Genomic DNA, 16565 nt, shown 5'->3' on the forward strand with positions numbered 1-16565 from the left:
TTCCAGAGTTATGTAGTGATCCAGTTTTAAATAAATCTCAACGTGCCTCGTTCCCTCGGTGGACCCTTCCCAGCGGTTCTTGGTCCCCAGGGTGACTGGAAGCCAATCTGCAGCCGTCCTATTTGCCTTCATGGCTGACTTACCCTTTGCCTTCTTCCCAAGGCCTCTGTTTCCAGCCGTGCTGCCCTCACACTGTTATCTCCCAGGCCTGATGGTGTCTGATGTATCACTAGATGCCCAGTTAGAGCCTCACATGAATCACTGTTCTCCCCTACCCTGCGCACAGGGTGCACGGGCAGTGAATGGAACGGCAGGTGCTGGCTCCGCGGCGCTGTGTCTGCAGCAAGAGGAGGGGTGTGTGGATGTTGCTGCTTCTCAGCAGATGTTTGCTTTCTGTGATGGTGCCAGGCTTTGTGCAGGGTCGGGGGGTGGGGTAGGTCAAAGATGGCTAAATTGAGGGCCTCTAGGGATTCTGTCTAGATAGGGAGATAGACGTGTGACCAGGCAGTTAGTGAGGAGTGAGATGAGGAAGGCAGCCAGGGTTGTATGGCGTGTAGGGGAGCAGAGGAACGTGTGGCACTTGAGAGTGAGAAGTGCTTTGGGCCAAGGAGGGGAAGGGTCCTTTGGCATTGCCTGGTCTGTCCTGTCGCTCTTGGCCAGCCTCCTGTGAAAGCTCTGGCTTGCCCACTGCATCAAAGGAAATCAACAGGTTTCCCAGAAAAACCTGCCTGCCCCTGGCCTGAACCGCTTTCCCACAGACCCATCTCTGTCTGGTCAGTGTGACATCCGGGTGCTCTGCCTGTGTCAATACCAATCTGAATTCAAGTCCTGGCTGGGCCACAGATTAACTCACCATAGGACTCTGGGCAAGTTTCATTTGGTTTTTAACTTCTTTGAGTTCCCTGCCTCACCTGCCCCTAAACTTTCCAAGGTTCCCCCTTGCTCACTGAAGATAAACCCTGAATCTCGTGGTCCAGCATGTGGCTGTTGAGAGTCTGGTTCAAATGCATTTTTCCAACCCCATTCGTCTTTACCCTCTAGGTTCAAGGAGCGTGATTCCTCCAGTTCCATTCTTCTTTCTCAAGATTGTTTTGGCTACTTGAGGTCTTTTGTGTTTCCATACAAATTAATTTTTTTCCAGTTTTGTGAAAAATGCAATTGGTAATTTGATAGGGATTGCATTGAATCTGTAGATTACATAGGAACAAATTGGAAATTAAAAGTAATACATGATTTACTCAGCAAATATAAATTATTCTATTTAGCTCAAGAATTAGAAACTATGCAGAGTTCACTAATTTGGGGAGAATTTTTTAAATTTATTTTTCCATCTTTTTTTGGATATTATTGACATATAACATACATAAGTTAAGCTATACAATGTGATGATTACATATATGTATATATTGCAGAATGTTTACTACAGTAAGGTTAGTTAACACCTCTATCCCCTCACATGTTTATGTTTTTTTGTGTGCTCTTATAAAAGAGACTCCAGAGAATTCCCTTATCCCTTCTGACATGTTGAGGACACAGTGAGAAGACAGCTGTGGCTCTCACCAGACACCAAATCTGCCCACACCTTCCCCTACTGCTGGCTTGGGTCTTGTCAAGCTCAGTCTTCCCATGGAACCTGGGTGATGGGTGAGCCGGTGGCTGGACTGCAGTCCTTGGGAACCCAGATGGGTTGGGCTGGGAATGGCTGAGTGTGGGATCGCTTCAATAAAACGACGAGAGAGGAGCCCTCGAAATGTCCTGGGGTGTGGGGCACGCAGGGCATGGGGCCTCGCATTCCTGGATGGTTGAGATGCCACAGCTGATGATTATCATTATTATTCCTGCTCTGGCTTCTCTGAGCTTTCATCTTCCAGGACCCTGCCTTGCTGGCTGGGCGTCACCAGCTAGCAAGGCCTCCTGGGATGGAGTGGGGCAGGGCGGGCGGCTCCTGGCTGCAAGGGAACACACATGATGGCGGGTTTCCTCCCCAGTCAGCTCAGGGACTTTCCTAACCCTGGAAGCATGGGCAAAATTTCTCAAGGGGGAAACTGAGGCACAGAGCCAGGGCATGACTTGACCGAGGTCCTGGGAGACCTCTGTCTCCTGCCAACCCCTACTGACTAGACCACGTTTATCCTTCCCCAATTGGGGCAGATCTTGTCGGCCTGGAAGAGAGCCAGGGAAGGTGTGGATCATAGAAGAGAGAACTGGGTTGGGTCCAGGATGACAGAACTGGTACCCACTTTGCCAGGTGCTCAGGCATCATGAGGTCAGGCTGCTGGTTTCACGTCTCTCTGGATGGTCCTTCCTTATGGGTGGAGCTTCCCCAAGCCCGTGAGGGAGACCAGTGCCACAGACGCAGCTGGGCAAAATGCCCCGCTCTCTCCCATCAGAGGCAGAGGCTGCATTCAGCACCCCGGAGAGGAAGAGCCAGGCCAGAGGCAGAGGGCCAGACGATGGCTCAGAGACAGGGGAAAGAGGGTGTGTGTGTGTACATTTGCTAACGCCAGGCTTTCACTGGTGACATGTCCCTGCCTGCCCAGATGCGATCAAAGAGAGAAAGACTGACTAGGAGGAGATGTGAATGACAACCTGACGACTGGGGCTGGGGTAGGGCAAGGGGGCCACTGAGTAGATGCCTGCCAGCAGTGGGGAACCCAAGAAGAAGGGAGGGAGTGGCCCCACCAGCTGAGGCTGAGACCCAGCTGGTAGGTGCTAGACTCACGTTCCCCATTTGCGCTGTCCATCTAGAGAGTAGCGATCTTTGACTGCATCTTCTGGCTTCGAGCCGAGGTGGGACAACATGGAAGAGAGGCTGAGGATGTTGGAGGAGAGAAGTCAGTCAACAGGGCTTCGGGACCTCCACAAGTTCTCACCTCCTCAGTGCCTCCCAGAGCCGGCCAACCAGCCAAGCTTTCAATTTACCAAGCATTTAATAAGTAGCTACTCAAGGTGCTGTGCTTGGAGCCTTGGGTGGAGATGCCTCAGGTGTGGCGCTGCCCTCAGGAGACGCTCTCTGGAGAAAGACACATTTTCCTGTTTGGTTTCGGCCCCACTTTACACAGGGCAATGCCAGCATCCTGGGCTGAGTCCCGAGGCATCTTCTTCCTCCCTGGCCATTTGTGGCCGTGAGCTCAGGCCCTCGCTTCTGTTTCAACCGCCAGCTCTGAGTTCACACAGGAGCAACGCTCCTGGAATTCTTGCTGCTTTAAAAAAAATTTTTTTTAATTGAAGTGTAATTAATTTACAGTGTTAGTTTCAGGTGTACAGCAAAGTGATTCAGTTATACATATACATACATATATATTTTTTCTTTTCAGATTCTTTTCCACTATATTTTATTACAAGAAATTGAATATGGTTCCCTGTGCTATACAGCAGATCCTTTCTTACCACATTCTTGACACTCACCTGGCTGAAACATTCACCCTTCAGCCACCTAAGTCATTTTGTGAGCTTGCCACTGGGATTAGGCTGCTCCAAGATGCACTTTTTCCAGGGACCCTACCCTGTTCCAGACCAAATACACCCTGCAATACCCCCGCCTGCCTCCTCCTCCTGTCCATGAGCTGAAGAACCTGCAGTGTCCCCAGTTGCTTGGCAGACACACCTGGAATTTGGGGGCTATTTTCCAGAGCCCTCCCACACGTTTCTAGGTCTTTTTATTATTACCTACCAGTGTCCCCTCCCGTGCCCCCATCTAATAGTGTAACTCTACATCTGGACCAGAGCAGAGAGCTCTTTAAGGGAATCACTTCCACATTTATAGTTGGTTTATTCAACAAATATTTACTACCAGCTGCTGTGTATGAGGCACTGTAACAGGGACTGAGATGGCTCTGATGGTGACAAGGATAGACAGGCTTCCTGTCTTGGGGGAGCCCATGAACCAACAGGCAGGACAGACACTAATGATGAAAATGGGGCATGTGGTCTGACTGGACAACCACCTAGGGTCCCTGGGAGTCTGGGCATTTCCACTGTGTCCTCAAATACCTCTTTTACTTCCTGCCTGGATTCTTTGCAGAGCGTGCCGTGCTGGGGGGGAGTGGAGACTGTTCCAACAGGATGTCCACATGGTAAGACCCACAAGGCACCAGCTCCCAATCTGTTCTCCACCAAGATGGGGCAGAGGAGCGAGGCCCCACCATTCTTGAATTCAGTCTCTTAAGGAAGTGGACACAGGGAGCAGGGACGGAATTAAGAACCTAAAACTCCACGTACAAACAAACCATTTGGGCAATGAAGCTGAGAAGGGCTGCAAAAGGCATTTCCCAATTTCACTGTGCTGGGAAGTACCAGATTCCGCCACCTCTCCAGAAAGCAGCCACCCTGTTGCGGATGAAATCCACACTCTGCTCTGTTCTCTGACTACATTGCCCGTGAGAAGTGGTGCCCCTGTGTTTCATTTTGAAACTTGTCCATGAATGAAGGCTCTAACCCCTCACGCAGTTGTTGGATGTTGAGTCAGTGTTTAAGCACTGTAATTGGCAGAAAAGTCCTCCAACTGTCTGACCAAGACGAGACACTGCAAGTTCCACCCTCTGGCTCATCTGCCGCCCTCTGTGGAATGGGGAAAACAAGAAAACTCCGAGTGTTTTCACAAAACTTCTATAAAGCTGACATGAGTGAAAGGCCTTTGGATCTGATGGCCCTCATTCTAAGTGTCAGTATCCCATATGGAAATTTTTTTAGAGGAAGTGATGGTGGGGGTGCAGGGGTAGGGTGGAGGACAGAGAGCTCCCACCTGCTCGAATATAAGCCTCTGGGGTGCTTTCCTGGAACCCTCACCTAGGTGAGGTTCTCTCCCCACTTTGGTGCCTCTGTCACCCTGGGGGGTGACACTCCTGGTTGTGGAAGTGGAATGGGCCCCAAGAATGCTGGGGGAGTGGCGGCGGGGGTGGAGCTGGCATATAAAATGCAGTGATGGAGCTTTCCTTTTTAGGTGTGCCTGGTAGAAATGAAAGTGGCTTGAGCCCTAAAACAAGAAAAGCATTAGAGAAATACAGTTTTCAAAGGCTGTTGCCTTAAATTTGTGGTAGTTTCCTAAATCAAGGGGCAAATTCCTACATTTGAGTTTCTTTCCCTTCCTTCTTCCTCCCTCCCTTCCTTCCTTTATCCTTCTTCCACCCTCCACCTTTCAATGGGAACACCTTCCTCTTCTCTCTTCCAGCCTCAAGTCTACTATTTCTTTTTTTTAATTGAAGTATAGTCAGTTACAATGTGTCAATTTCTGATATATCAATTCTACCATTTCTACCATCCTTTCAGGTCAAGCTACAGGCTCACCTCTTTCATGCATGTTTCTCTTCTGGTCAGTCTCCAGTTGTCTGCTTCTTTCTCTGAATTCCCATTGAATTCTGTTAAATTCTACACCTTGGCACGACTACACAATGTCTTGTGTTCCCCAGCTGTTTCATGTACGTGAATTTTGTCCCCCAAGTCAGTTGGCAAGTGTCTAAAGGGCAGAGGCCATTCTTTATATCTTGGAACCCCTCAGCCCAGGGTTGGAGATGTAATAGGACTTTATTGAGACCTCCATTAGCCATTTACTTCTCATTACACATCAGAGAATTCAAACAGGAAAAAACATTCGTAAGTGTAATAAATGTGAATAAGCCTTCCTTTATACACCATCTTTATGCAACCACCATACACAACGTCAGAGAATTCCTGCCGAAGGGAAACCTGTATCTGACGTCTGCGGGAGAACCCTCAGGTGAGTCTGGAGGCTTGGAAGGCACATGTGACTTAGTGTCACAGAGCTCAGTTACAGAGAAGGTAACTGTGGGGAACCCTCCGCTCAAGACGACACCCAATGTCGGCGTGTACATTAGAGAGAATCATGAATCCGAAGAATGTGGAAGAATTTCCCTCAGGGTCTTCACCAACCAACATCAGAGAATTTACCCGAGAGTAAAGAGCAGTGTAGATGGGGATACAGCAGGGAGGGGAAGCGGCCACAGTTCCTGTCTTTGGTGCAGCTTGCCTCTAGACCCATTTCCCAGCTGAAGAAACTGAGACTTGGAGAAGAAGCATTGTATACCGCGGGTACAAATGGAATATTACAAAACTTTGATTAGCGCCTTTTCTTTTTGAATTTGAAACACTTCCATGTCTGCTTTCCTTTGTCTTCATCTCTCAGTAGAGAAGGGAAGGGATGATGCCCCCCAGTGCTTCGTATCGATGGAGAAATGGGGCTGGGGAAGATGCATCACTGGTCCAGGGCACAGGTCACAAAAGGAGCTCTAGTCTCTGGAGACCTTTATTTGATGTGCTGGGCACCTTGCTAGGTGCTGGGGACCCTGCTAGGTGCTAAGGGAGGATAAAGGTGGAAAGAGAGGTCCTGTGCCCTCAAATAGCTTATAATTCAGGAAGGGAACAGATGGGTCCTTAAAATACGGCTTTGATGGGAGTGCACATGAAATGAGGCAGAGGCATGAAATGCAGGAAAGGAGCCCTACGTTCCTTTGGGGGAAGGAGGAAAAGCTTCGCAGAGGAGGTATTGTTTTAGCTGAGACATAAAGGATGAGGAGTTTGCCAGGCAAACAAGTGAATAGAGGGTGTTCCAGGTGGAAGAGACAGCACAAGCGAAGGCATTGACGTAAGAAAGGACATGGCCTGCTGAGGATCCTGACGAAGTTCAGTGTGTAGAGCGTGCTGGGGGTAGGAGTGGGGTAGCCATGAGCTAACAGCTAGGCAGTCAGCCAAGGGGAAGAGAACATGGGGCCCTTGATTGCCTTGCAAAGCAGTTCAGATTTCCCTTTAAGCAAGGGGAGCTGTATTAGTTTCTGGCTGCTGCTGTAACAAATAACCGCAAACCTAGTGGCTTCAGACAACACAGGTTTACTGACAGTTCTGGGGGTCAGAAGTTGCACTGGGCCAACATCAGGGCATCAGTATGATGTGTTCCTCCTGGAGGCTCTTAGAGAGAGTCAGTTCTTTGCCTGCTCCAGTTTCTAGAAACTGCCCACATTTCTTGGCTCATGTCCTTCTCCCATCTTCAAAGCCAGCAGCCACACCATTCTGCCCTCTGCTTCCATGGTCACATCTCCTTCTCGGACTCTAATGCTCCTGCCACTCTTTGGAGGACCTTTGTGGTTAGATTGGACTCATCGGATAATCCAGGCTAAGGTCCAAATTTCAAGATCCTTAACTTAATCCCATATGCAAAGTCCCTTTCACCAAGGTAAGGTAACATATTCACAGGTTCCAGGGTTTAGGATGTGGACATCTTTAGGGCTCCATTAACCTGTTTATCACAGGATAAGCCACTCAAGAATTCTTTATTTTTTTAACGGAGGTACTGGGGATTGAACCCAGGACCTTGTGCATGCCAGGCATGCACACTACCACTGAGCTATACCCTCCCCACCTCAAGAATTCTGAGCAGGAGAGTGCGGTGACAGAATTGGAGTTCTGGGCAGTATAGCATTATGGTTAAAAGAGCAGGCTTAGGAATCTGACTACCTGGGTTCAATCCTGAGCCTGCCACATGAGACTTAATGTGATCTTACATCATTTCCTACTTCATTTCTCTCTGTCTTTGTTTCCTCATCTGTGAAATGGAGATACCTACTCAAAGAGCAGTTGGAAGGACTGCCTGGGATAAGAGGTAAAACAGGACAGTGGAAAGTACTCAATAAATTGGGAACATCTTGGTGCCCAGTACATGCTGAGAACACAACCCAGTCAGGAAAAAGACATTCGTGGTCAATGCCACACAGAGCAGAACCTAGTTTCATAGGGGGTCCATTTCCACAGGACCATCAACACCCAACATGATAGGGAAGGAGGTCCCCAGGCACCAGGGGATTCTCTGGCACAGGAGGAGCATGCAGCCCCTCTGAATGGCACCATGTTTCTCAATGGAGTGCTCACCTCTTCCTCTCTGCTGGCGAAATGAAACGAGGGACGGAAGTTGCCCCTGTCTGTTCCCACTCTCAGCTAGGGGTCCATCTGAGTGCTGGATAATATTAGAGAGGAGGTGATGTTCTGTCTTAGGCTTTCTTCCCTGAGATCTCTGTAAAAAAAAAAAAACTGTTTAGTTTGACGTGGGGCCAAAGACTCCGCCACATCTAGTGTGATGGTAAGTGTGCTTCTCAGAGTCAATGGGCGCCTGGTCTGGGGTTTCTTGCTCCCCTATCCTTTCTGTCCCTGATTCCTAGTTCCAATGAATGCAGGCTACCAAAGTATCTCTCTTCTTCCTGCTGCTTTTTTCTCTAAGGAGCTCCAAAAAAAGTGGCTATGGATCTCTTTGAGATTTACCAGCAAGTAGATAAAATACAGGACACTCAGTTAAATTTGAATTTCAGATAAGTGATGAACAATTTTAGTATGTCTCAAATGTTACTATATGTTTAGTACTACTTTCAAAACCAGATTGTTTGACTAACCAGAACATCCCATTCCCTAAATTCACCGTGTAACACTATGTATGTTCTTTGAGGCCATTAACAAGGTCAATTGGTATTCAAGCCCTGAAAGTTCGAGGACCTTCTTACAGGTGACTTTCTTTGTAGTAACACAGGGAAGGGAGGGAAGGCTGTGGTTCTCGAGGGATGGCAAGGGTCAGAATAGTGAGGACGGGTCCCTCTTATTTCCTTGACATGAATGGTGATGGCACTTCAGCTGTGACAATTTCTTCTCCTGCCCACCTCTGAGATTCAAAGACATTCAGCTCCTCTTCATGAATGGGGCACATAATCCCTGCTACTCCACAACCTAAGGGTGACCAGCATATCCGTTCTATTTAACTATATCGAGATCTCTTTGATCTTGACTAGGATAACGATGCTGACTCTTAACCATCTATGGGATATGAAGGAAAGTCTGTCTTCAGATTGGGTGTGTATAATTTGCAGTCACTGTTACATGAAACACACACAGGAAAGAATGGTTGATATCTGCCAGGCTAGTCACTGTTGGTACTAAGGTTTGCTCGAGGTTTGGCTCCCAGGCGCCATCCCATGTGACTGCTCCAATCTAGAATGACCCTCCTCTTCTTACGCACCTCTAGCCCTCACTCCAAACTTACCTCCTTGTTCTGTGGGGGGCAAACACCTGAAGTCCTCCAACTTACCTTGTCTGCTGGTTGAGGCTCAGCCCTGCCACCAGTTAGGGCTTCCAGCAGATGGCCACTTCCAGGTCATCTCCAGGCCACTCTCCATGCAGCATACTGTGCAGTCTGGTGCTGTCAGGCGGGACTTGCGATCTCCCATCTAAGTGGTTTAGCCATCTAGTTAGCCATCTGGTGGACTCCTACGTTTCTGTATGCGCCCCTTTGAAGCATTATTTCAGAGACTCTAAATAAAGGCAAAAGATGGTACCGTTTATGGAAACGTAAAGGAGCCCTGGATTTTACCCCTCTGTGTGTGAACCAACCTGCCAGCCAAGGGCAAGAGTCTGAACTGCACAGGATTAACTGTGTCCTCTTTCACCTCCATTCCTTCTAGAAAAATGTGGCCCTGAGGGGCCAGGGGAATTCATGACTTCATGCCTAACAAAGCTCCAGGAACAACCTGCTGCAGACAAGGTCTCATTATGGTTAATTGCTGTTATTATTGTTGTTGTTGTTGTTCTTAGCCCAGCTCCTGTGAAAAGCTGCCACAGCTTTGCTGACCTCAGGTCGGGGCTTTCATTAATGCCTCTTCTGAATGCCAGAGGCCCCAGGCACCACATTGGTGCCCCCACGTGCAGGCTCCACCTCCTCTGAGCTCCGCTCACAGGGTCTTCTCCACCACCAGATCTTCCCAGTCCCTCCCTGGAGTGGCCCCATCATTCTTCAATCCTGCTAGCAACGCCAGCTCCCATTCCAGCCCCCTCGCTCCAGATATCTTCACCCTCCCCCTTGCCGCCCTTCCCCGTACCTTCCCTTTTCTGCCATTTCCCAGCCCCCCAACACAGTTTTTGGCCCAAATAGTTCTCCACGGCTGAGTCTTTTGCGGGGTCATGAAAGCTAAGAGAGGGTTCCCTGAGCCTCGTCCTTTCCCCTTGCAGCCCCCATGTCTTGCACTGCATCCCAGGTCTCCGATCCCACCTCCGTGAGAACTTTGGGCCTGTTCTTCAGGTGGCGAGGCCGGTTGGGTGGGTTGGCTGGTTTAGGGTTACGGAGTTTGGCACTAGCTCACAGTCCCGTGCAGCTGCCTTCTTTAATTAATTAATTCCAATTTTTAAAAAACCATCTCTTCAATTGGACCTCAGTGCATGCCTCTGGGGCATATGTGACATCAATTAAAGACAACAATTAATCGTGCTGCCTAAAAGAATCTCTGAGCCTTTTAAAGACTCAAACGCAATCGGGCCTAACTGCCCTAGATCACTCTGCTGTAGACAGACCCTGAGGCAGCACCCCCAGGGTAGGAACTGGGTGGCAACAGTCCACTTAGAGATGGGAGATGCTCTCCTGTTGTGGGTGACTCCCTCAGCGCCCATGCTCCCTAACCCCAGGGTTCCTCTTGGCCTTTGCTTAGATAGCCAGGAAGCTAAGCTATTGCAGGTAGTGTGGTGGCCTGGTTTCTCTGGGGTATGACCAACATCCCTCAAATTCCAAAGCCCACCTCTCCACTGTCCTAACTGACCAACTTGCATCGATAATGATGAATTGCAGAACCTCCAACAACATGACAGGGACTGAGTTGATCTGTCCTTCCATCCATAGAGATGGTTGATGTAGGGTTAGCGAAAGCTTTCACAGTGGTTTGAATTGGGAAAATGGTTAAAGATGTTGCTCGAGGGCAGAGATGATTTTGCATTTTTTTCAAAGAAAATATATTTCTTTTTTAGGGGGTAGTTAAACATCCACTAGCAACCTTCCTGATCTCTGAACACTTCATATTTGCTCATGCTAAAATGAGTCTATAAGCTTACGGTGAGGGGGTTGCATTTTCCTGCCTACCCTGGGTGGGTGGGAGACAGGTAGCCACCCACTCGAGGCTCAGGGCTGGGCAGAAGGGCGCGAGGGAGCCAGCATGCTCTATTGGAGGAAGTTTTATCAATTCCTTACATCTGTTAGTGGACACTCATCCCACTTAGAAGTGGAATTACCACTCAGGACTCTTGGAAAAGGTGGTGGTAGTGGGAGGGGGTTTAAAGGAGCAAAATCCATCCTTCGGAGGCCTGCATCTTCGGCAAACCGAGGGACCCAGGGATGCAGTGTGGAGGAAGCTCTCCCTCGTCTTGAGACCACCATCTTGCCCCCAGGCCCCACCCCGCCCTCCAGAAATGATTTCTTAATGGTCTTTGATTCCCATCTTGCTCGACAGACACTTGGTAGAAGCTTCAGGAAGGTTGATAGAACATTGAAGACAAGGAGGGGAAGAGGCATGCAGTGCAGCTACAAATAGTTTTCCATGTGCATAGCAAGTAGGCAGATGGGACTGGACTAAAACCTTAGCCTCACTAGCACTGTCCTTTCTACTCAATTGGAATTAAAAAAAAATTAGTAGGCCAGGTAAACATGACTTTCCTTATCTATTTAACTCATTTATTTATTGGCATAGGTGAGCTGACTGTGAATCACTTTTGTCCCTTTATGTTTGCCAGAGTCGTGGCTGTCCATTTGAGTCCAAACTTCCAGAGAACAGAGACCACATCTGCTCAATTTGCTTTGTATGGTGTCCAGCAAAGGGCTGCAGTATTGTGTCACAGAGAAGTGCTGGACTTGGACCCCGGGGACCCAGATTTTAGTTCTGGCCATGCTGCCCTTAAAATCTGGACCTTGGTTTTAATTCGCTGTTAAAAAAAATAGTGGGAAGAACATTTCCTGCCCTTCCTACCTCCCAGGGTTGATGGAAGGAGTAAATGAACTACTGGAGAAGAAAGATTTGTACAAATGGTCACATACCTGTTGTTTTGAAAAAATTATAAAATTTTTGATGACAAGGATACCAGAGTAATCATACTCCAAACTCTGAGATGTTTCAAATGGAAGAGGTGATGTACAGAGACCACAGCTGTAGGGTGCTGTGAACCAAATGGTGGGTCCAGGTTACAGCCAAAACCAAGTTTGAGACGGAAGTGACACTGGCTGTCTCAGTAGCCTCCCTCATCTCTATCCCCAAAGCAAAACAGCTCTACTCACAGATCTGGTCTTTTAGTGAATCCTCTTTTTTTATTCTAGAGCACCTTGGCATTTATTTTAACTTTTCACTGGAATTTAAGTAGGGGTGGTGGGAGCTGAGGGGGCACAGAATGAAAGTGCCCATGGACCACATTCCTTTAAGACTGGAAATATGCATATACATATGAGCGCATGTGTGCATCTACAGACAAGCCCTGTGGCAGACAAGCCAAGAGTCCAGCTCTCTGGGCTGTCTCTAAACACTATCACTTAGAGATATGAGGGAGGGAAAGTGAATACAAAAGGAGAGACCAGGACAGCTTTATCCACTCTGTAGAAGGGGCAGTTTCCTATAGGAAGGGCTTAGAGATGAGAATTGGATAGTAACTCTTAGGAAAAGAATGGAATTACAAGGTATTAACAAACACAGTCAGCTTTCTAGAGTACAATCCTAGGTATCAGATCTGGAAGGTTCTAAGAGTCATATAATCCCCTCTTTTCACAAAGCCTCAAAGATGAAGTGATTGAACAAAGGTCACAACACTACAAGTATGAGGACCCAGAAGGTCATGACCAAGCTCTGGCCCCAAGTCTGGTGCAGCAGGTTGGGGTTATATTAGTTAATGAGTTGGTAGGGAGCCATGGCCACTGCCCCTCCATAAGTACATGTGTTAAGAACTATTATTGACTAGGGGTACACCCCTGGAAACTTGGGGAGCAAAGAAATGCAGTGAATAGGGAGCTTGTACCAGGTCATCAAGCTCACCTTATAGAAACCAGATAGCTCTGCTGCTGTTTCAGTTAAATCTGTGAAGTTTTCAGAACTGTCAAAGTATACAGAACTTTTTACTAAAACTTTTAAATTAAAAAAAAAAAATGGGTCCTGTTGATTTCTGCCCACACTTACTGAAAAACCTGGTGAGGAACTATCCGGGGCCGGGAAACCAGGATGACAGAAGCCTTGTCTTTCAACAAGGCCAGTGTGGGTGCTAAGCCCTGCCTGCCATGACTGCTAAGCTGTAGTGCCCGCAGCTGAAGAAGGCAGGCTGACTGAGAGAAAACGCCCTCTTCTTGTGACATGTCAAGGGATGACGCCCTTCTCTTGGTAGGTTCTTGAAGGGTAAGAGTTAAGGGGGAGCAGAGGAACTGGGATCGCCTTGCCAGGCCCAAGGCCTTCTAGAATACCAGTCACCAAGGCTTCAGATACATCGGGCAAGTCCCAGGGTCCTGGAGAAAGAAAGGAGGGGGGAAAAACATGAAATAAAGGAGATGCAGTCTTAGAACTGAATATTAGAATTATTCTCCCTCACATGCCAAGACTACTTGTTTTCACTCCACAGGAATATGGAGTCATTTTCTAGAGCCTTTCAAACCCTCTGAGAGGACAGCACCCTGGGAGTTGGAAGACCAGGTCCTGTTCTGCCTCCACAGTTGACTGGACTGGGTGACTTGGGCTGAGCCCATACACCTACGTTGGCCTGAACTTCGTTCATTGGGAACACCACCTGTCCTGCCTGCTTTGTGGGGGTGTTGGATGATCTGATGAGATAATGGACAGAACCTCTCTGCAAAAGCCATAAAGCACTCCTCAAAGGGCAGGTAATCATATTACTATTCTAATTACTAGGAGCCCTTCAGAGGGTTGGCCTGTGGGTGAAGAGTCCCAGAGATTTGGAAGATCACCTTGTTTCCTTAGTCATCACTCTGCATACCTTCCTTCCAAGCAGGATGGCCCTCACAATCAGAGGGTGGGGAATGGATTAAATGTCTGAGAAGGCAAAGCTAGACATCTCAGATGTTCTGGGCTCACTGGCCCCCATAGATGCCAAGTTCTTTTTCACACTGAATCTAAATTTTTCCTTGTACTACTTTATGCTTATTTCCTCCTCTTCTGCCTGAAGATTTTTCTCTCTACCTGCTGAAATATGGTATCATTTTTAGTGTTTATCCATGGAAGACACTCAGTATTGAAGAACATGACCCACAGTTGCTAAATTGCAATTCCTGGGGTCTGGAGTCCAAGTGTAATTAAATCCAAGCATCAGTTTTTGGAAGGAGCCAAGGATAGAGTCAGTCCTTGAATCCCTTTGTAAAGTTTCAGTCTCCTCCCTAACCTTTTCCCAGACTCAGGTTATTTTACTTCCCACAGGAATTTCTTTTGGGGGTGCTATTTTGGGGAGAATTACCTGCATCTGAATAGAAAATGTTTAGAGAGGTCAGCCTCAGTGCAGGGACACTTGTTAAGTGTGCTTTTAATAATGGAGGGAGAATAAGGAGTTCCAATTACGGTAAGATTCGGAAAACATCAGGGAAATTTGGTTTATGATGGGAAAGGTCGTGCCTTGGTTCTACTCCACCCTAGGCCTTCACCTTGCCTTGTTCATTTCCCCTCTCGGTACTCTAAGCCCTTTCAATTATGGACACACTCTCTTGGCTCTGAACTTGGATAAATGCTACCTTGTTAGCTAATAGGACCATTAATTATATTAATGATTAATAGCTAATTAGTCATAACTCTGTAATACTTAAATGGAGGCTTTCAGCAGCTCTGGCTCAAGCGCGCGCGCATGCGCACGCCCCCCCCCCCCCGCCACAGAACAAGTGCGGCTCTAAATTTGTTTTTCTGACCACTTTGGCAATCTCTAAATTTCTCCAGCTTTTATTAGCTGTCCCATTCATCTGGCGAGTGACCACACTGCTTATATTTTGCCTCTTTTATTTCTGTCCTCTGTCACTCACACTGCCTTCCAGTAACGAGATCAGGAGTCAAGATTTTTTTTCCCGTATTTCATAAACCAAAAAATCTCTTTTACTTTCTAAATCTCACTTGGGCCTACTTTTCTACTTTGGCCCTTCTTCTTCACCTCACCCTTCCCGAATCCTAAACTGCCCCCTACTTTGTGTAATTCTGGAATCCTACCCTACAGCCAGCCCAAAGCTCCCTCCCACTCTACGGTTTGGCTTCCTTTCAGCAACCACGCCCCCAGGCCCCAGGAGAGCGGTGCGCACGCGCACTCCATGCCTTTACCTGGGCGCTCGGGTGTGGGCTGAGTAGGGGAGGCGGGGGTGGAGCGGGAGTCGGCGGTTACAAGGGCGGCGGAGCTCTCACGAAGTGGCAGGAGGGAGAAAAGGTGCGCCGGGGCCGGCCCCGAGGGCTGCGCATGCGCGCCGCCGCGCCCAGCGGCCGAGATGCCGGGGGGCGGGCGGAGGGAGGTGTCGGGCTCCCTGTTGGGCGGGGGGTGCCGGCGAGGGAAGGGGCCGCGGGCGCGCGCGCGCTCTTGCCGCCTCTCGCCCTCCCTCCCTGCCCCCCTCTCCGCACACAAAACCACGCACGCACACCCCCTCCCCCGCCTCCCTCCCCGCGCGCCGCCCGCCCCGCCGGCCCCGCTCGCCCTCGCGCGCTCGAAAGGCAGTCGCGAGACGTCGGGGCGGCGGCGGCGGCGGCGGCGGTGGCGGCCGCCGCCGCCGCCGAGGCCGAGGCTGAGTCTGCGGAGCGGCCCTCAGGACGGACATTGGGCGGGGTGAGGGGCCGGCCCGGCCGGCGGTTGTTACTCGAGCGCCGCGGCTACAGGCCCCCCGCCGCAGGGATGGACCCCCGAGGCGGCGGTCGGGAAGGCGGAGGCGGAGGCGACCGGCCCCGGTGAGTAGTGGCCCCTGCCCCCCACGCACACGCCACAGTCGCTGCTGCGCGCCTGGCAGCGGCCCTTCCTCTCCGCCACCCGCCGAGCCGACCGGGGCTCTGGGTGCCGGGTTAACCCTTCGCCGAGGCAGCTGCGTGCGCTAGGCCGAAGCAGCCCTCATTCGGCGGGGAGGCCCCGGGCGCTGCGCTCTTCTGGTCCCGAGCCTGGGCCGGGGGCGCCCGCTTCTGCCCCTTCGTCCCCTCCTTCCCGGACTCGAGCTGGGCTCCAGTTTTGCAGAGTCCGCTCGCCCCGATGCCCAGGGGGAGGCCGGGGTCGCACGGGTTAGCGGGCCGAGGGGAGGTTTGCCCCGGTCGTCCTGCGAGCATTCTCCTCCCCTGCAGCTAGTGGCTTGCACCCACTACCTCCCCTGCCCTGCGGTTGCGCCAAACCTCCAACCCCCAGGAGTATTGTGCCGCCCGAGATAAAATGCATCCTTTGTCCACCCGCCCGCCTCCTCTTCCCCTCCAATCAGGCTCTGCTTAAGATTCTTAGTTGGGAGCCACTAAAGGTTGTGACACCCCAGTTACATCTGCACAGAACATGTCCACTGTCGAGGGATGTCTCCTGTAGAAATGATAAATGCTCCTGCCTCACCCTCGAAGACTGTCTTCAAGATTTAAGATCCCATATGCTCTTCTTGAAGAGGGCCAGTCTTTGATCACATCTAGCACATCCCTCCCCCACAACACACACACACCCCACACCCACCCTGATTGCCCAACAGTGTCTCTCATCGCGGATGCATTGTCAGAAATGGCTTGTGCCAGTCAAAGGAATGTGTTTTTGCCTTTGGAGAAGGGTGCTTTCCACAACCATGTTATCAGGAC

At 49.8% G+C, this 16565-nt stretch overlaps 1 long non-coding RNA gene across 3 annotated transcripts; it reads right to left on the reverse strand.

Moving 5' to 3' along the window:
• Positions 1-1295: 1295 nt before the first annotated feature.
• Positions 1296-15213, reverse strand: LOC140686069 (uncharacterized). Of its 3 annotated transcripts, none has more exons than XR_012059528.1 (5): positions 15087-15213; positions 12825-13285; positions 9080-9302; positions 7879-8020; positions 1296-3200 (listed from the first exon to the last, which is right to left on the reverse strand). It is a non-coding gene; the product is annotated as an uncharacterized lncRNA (long non-coding RNA). The 3 variants fall into 3 exon arrangements; XR_012059527.1 differs by having other exon boundaries at positions 1296-3203; XR_012059529.1 differs by lacking the exon at positions 12825-13285 and having other exon boundaries at positions 1296-3203; positions 15087-15189.
• Positions 15214-16565: the final 1352 nt, after the last annotated feature.

This window comes from Vicugna pacos, chromosome 16 (assembly GCF_048564905.1).
Source record: "Vicugna pacos chromosome 16, VicPac4, whole genome shotgun sequence".
In the NCBI taxonomy this organism is placed as follows: Eukaryota; Metazoa; Chordata; class Mammalia; order Artiodactyla; family Camelidae; genus Vicugna; species Vicugna pacos.